The sequence below is a fragment of the Schistocerca americana genome, unplaced genomic scaffold (genome assembly GCF_021461395.2).
Source record: "Schistocerca americana isolate TAMUIC-IGC-003095 unplaced genomic scaffold, iqSchAmer2.1 HiC_scaffold_819, whole genome shotgun sequence".
Classification (NCBI taxonomy): domain Eukaryota; kingdom Metazoa; phylum Arthropoda; class Insecta; order Orthoptera; family Acrididae; genus Schistocerca; species Schistocerca americana.
Window position 1 is genome coordinate 6235 of NW_025726586.1, and position 3766 is coordinate 10000.

Sequence of the window (3766 nt, forward strand, 5' to 3'; positions counted from 1 at the left end):
TAAACCGTTGTGGTGCGGTTGTTCTCGCTAGAGGTGAATCAGTGATGGCGACGATCGGTTGAGCTACCAACCGGTTGTTCCAGCGATACCCACCATGCCCACGAACGTGAATGGCATCTGGGTGTGAAGCGATACGCGGCGGTGGCTGGGTGGGACCGTCCCCGGCCGGTGAGGGGGGGCCTCCCGGCGTGCTGGCCGCGCGGTGCGTGGGCGCACGCGCTACAGCCGGCTGGTGGGGGCGGCCAGTGGCAGGCGCGCCGGCCGACGGAGGCGGCAGGCGGCGCAGCTGCGCGCCGGCGCACCCTGCACGCGGCGCCGTGCGGCCAAAGTAGGTCCTCGCGGGCCCGGTGCGAAGCGCGGTGGACATCTGCAGTGTGCTGGTCCGATTGAGGACTGTGTGCGCTGAGGATGCGCCGCCGCCCGGCGCTCGGCGCCGCGACGCCGTCTGCTGCTCGGTCGCCTCTGCGGTTCTCGCAGGTGGTTTGTATCGCAGCTGTGCGGACGTGTTGGCGCGTGCGCTGTGCTGGGAGAGTTCGCTTCGGCACCCAAGTGGGGCTTTTGTCCTTCTGTGGCGCTGGCGTTGGAGCTGCCGGTCACCGTAGGTGGCGCGTGTTGTCTCCCGCCGGCAATGCCACGACAGCACGCTCCCGGGCCTCTGTCGGCAGCGGCAAGCTCAGTTGGGAGCACGGGTGGTCGCACCTAAAGCGTCTACTCGCCAAACTCCGGGCGATTGCGCCTCTCTCGAACCCGACCAAGTACTTAGGACGGCGCTGCGCGCCGCCGGGACCTGAGAGGGTTTCGAGGTGTATTGTGCAGGGGAGCTCAGCCTCCTCCTGTTTGCAGAATAATTGAGCGGACGCTTGCGTGTTCGCGCGGGCCCCCGGGACACACTCCCGGGCGGCCGGCTGCTCAGCTCTAGTTGACGCAGCTCCCTGGTTGATCCTGCCAGTAGTCATATGCTTGTCTCAAAGATTAAGCCATGCATGTCTCAGTACAAGCCGCATTAAGGTGAAACCGCGAATGGCTCATTAAATCAGTTATGGTTCCTTAGATCGTACCCACGTTACTTGGATAACTGTGGTAATTCTAGAGCTAATACATGCAAACAGAGTCCCGACCAGAGATGGAAGGGACGCTTTTATTAGATCAAAACCAATCGGTCGGCTCGTCCGGTCCGTTTGCCTTGGTGACTCTGAATAACTTTGGGCTGATCGCACGGTCCTCGTACCGGCGACGCATCTTTCAAATGTCTGCCTTATCAACTGTCGATGGTAGGTTCTGCGCCTACCATGGTTGTAACGGGTAACGGGGAATCAGGGTTCGATTCCGGAGAGGGAGCCTGAGAAACGGCTACCACATCCAAGGAAGGCAGCAGGCGCGCAAATTACCCACTCCCGGCACGGGGAGGTAGTGACGAAAAATAACGATACGGGACTCATCCGAGGCCCCGTAATCGGAATGAGTACACTTTAAATCCTTTAACGAGTATCTATTGGAGGGCAAGTCTGGTGCCAGCAGCCGCGGTAATTCCAGCTCCAATAGCGTATATTAAAGTTGTTGCGGTTAAAAAGCTCGTAGTTGGATTTGTGTCCCACGCTGTTGGTTCACCGCCCGTCGGTGTTTAACTGGCATGTATCGTGGGACGTCCTGCCGGTGGGGCGAGCCGAAGGCGTGCGACGCGCCTCGTGCGTGCTCGTGCGTCCCGAGGCGGACCCCGTTGCAATCCTACCAGGGTGCTCTTGAGTGAGTGTCTCGGTGGGCCGGCACGTTTACTTTGAACAAATTAGAGTGCTTAAAGCAGGCAAGCCCGCCTGAATACTGTGTGCATGGAATAATGGAATAGGACCTCGGTTCTATTTTGTTGGTTTTCGGAACCCGAGGTAATGATTAATAGGGACAGGCGGGGGCATTCGTATTGCGACGTTAGAGGTGAAATTCTTGGATCGTCGCAAGACGAACAGAAGCGAAAGCATTTGCCAAGTATGTTTTCATTAATCAAGAACGAAAGTTAGAGGTTCGAAGGCGATCAGATACCGCCCTAGTTCTAACCATAAACGATGCCAGCCAGCGATCCGCCGCAGTTCCTCCGATGACTCGGCGGGCAGCCTCCGGGAAACCAAAGCTTTTGGGTTCCGGGGGAAGTATGGTTGCAAAGCTGAAACTTAAAGGAATTGACGGAAGGGCACCACCAGGAGTGGAGCCTGCGGCTTAATTTGACTCAACACGGGAAACCTCACCAGGCCCGGACACCGGAAGGATTGACAGATTGATAGCTCTTTCTTGATTCGGTGGGTGGTGGTGCATGGCCGTTCTTAGTTGGTGGAGCGATTTGTCTGGTTAATTCCGATAACGAACGAGACTCTAGCCTGCTAACTAGTCGCGTGACATCCTTCGTGCTGTCAGCGATTACTTTTCTTCTTAGAGGGACAGGCGGCTTCTAGCCGCACGAGATTGAGCAATAACAGGTCTGTGATGCCCTTAGATGTTCTGGGCCGCACGCGCGCTACACTGAAGGAATCAGCGTGTCTTCCTAGGCCGAAAGGTCGGGGTAACCCGCTGAACCTCCTTCGTGCTAGGGATTGGGGCTTGCAATTGTTCCCCATGAACGAGGAATTCCCAGTAAGCGCGAGTCATAAGCTCGCGTTGATTACGTCCCTGCCCTTTGTACACACCGCCCGTCGCTACTACCGATTGAATGATTTAGTGAGGTCTTCGGACTGGTACGCGGCATTGACTCTGTCGTTGCCGATGCTACCGGAAAGATGACCAAACTTGATCATTTAGAGGAAGTAAAAGTCGTAACAAGGTTTCCGTAGGTGAACCTGCGGAAGGATCATTACCGACTAGACTGCATGTCGTTCGATGTGCGTGTCGTGTCGCGCAACACGCTACCTGTACGGCTCGCAGTAGCCGTGCGCCGCGTGCGGAACCACGCGTGCTTCTCAAAACTAACGCCAATGTTGTGTGGTACGAGCGCTGAAGCGCTGGAGCGGCTGGCCTGCGGCACCTGGCGCCTGGCGCCGGTTTTGAATGACTTTCGCCCGACTGCCTGTCCGCTCCGGTGTGGAGCCGTACGACGCCCATCGGCCGTGAGGCCGTTGGACACAGAACGCTTGAACAGGGGCCGCCACACGCCTACGTCCCGCCTATGCAACTGTCTTGAAAGAGACAGTGGAAACTAAGAAAAGATCACCCAGGACGGTGGATCACTCGGCTCGTGGGTCGATGAAGAACGCAGCAAATTGCGCGTCGACATGTGAACTGCAGGACACATGAACATCGACGTTTCGAACGCACATTGCGGTCCATGGATTCCGTTCCCGGGCCACGTCTGGCTGAGGGTCGGCTACGTATACTGAAGCGCGCGGCGTTTGCCCCGCTTCGCAGACCTGGGAGCGTCGCGGCCGCCTGTGGGGCCGGCCGCGCCTCCTGAAACGTGCGATGCGCGCCCGTCGCCTGGCGGTTCGCATACCGGTACTTACTCGGTAGCGTGCACAGCCGGCTGGCGGTGTGGCGTGCGACACCTCGTACAACGACCTCAGAGCAGGCGAGACTACCCGCTGAATTTAAGCATATTACTAAGCGGAGGAAAAGAAACTAACAAGGATTCCCCCAGTAGCGGCGAGCGAACAGGGAAGAGTCCAGCACCGAACCCCGCAGGCTGCCGCCTGTCGTGGCATGTGGTGTTTGGGAGGGTCCACTACCCCGACGCCTCGCGCCGAGCCCAAGTCCAACTTGAATGAGGCCACGGCCCGTAGAGGGTGCC

General features: G+C 58.2%; 3 non-coding genes across 3 annotated transcripts in view; all 3 read left to right on the top strand.

Moving 5' to 3' along the window:
• The first annotated feature begins 929 nt into the window (after positions 1-929).
• LOC124591276 lies at positions 930-2839 on the top strand. The gene has a single exon (XR_006977096.1). It is a non-coding gene; the product is annotated as a small subunit ribosomal RNA (ribosomal RNA).
• Positions 2840-3190: 351 nt separating this feature from the next.
• LOC124591263 lies at positions 3191-3345 on the top strand. Its single transcript, XR_006977086.1, has one exon. It is a non-coding gene; the product is annotated as a 5.8S ribosomal RNA (ribosomal RNA).
• Positions 3346-3533: 188 nt separating this feature from the next.
• Positions 3534-3766, top strand: part of LOC124591268 — a 4222-nt gene continuing 3989 nt past the window's right edge. Inside the window, exon 1 of the ribosomal RNA XR_006977090.1 lies at positions 3534-3766. This exon is cut by the window's right edge and continues 3989 nt beyond it. This is a non-coding gene — a ribosomal RNA (large subunit ribosomal RNA).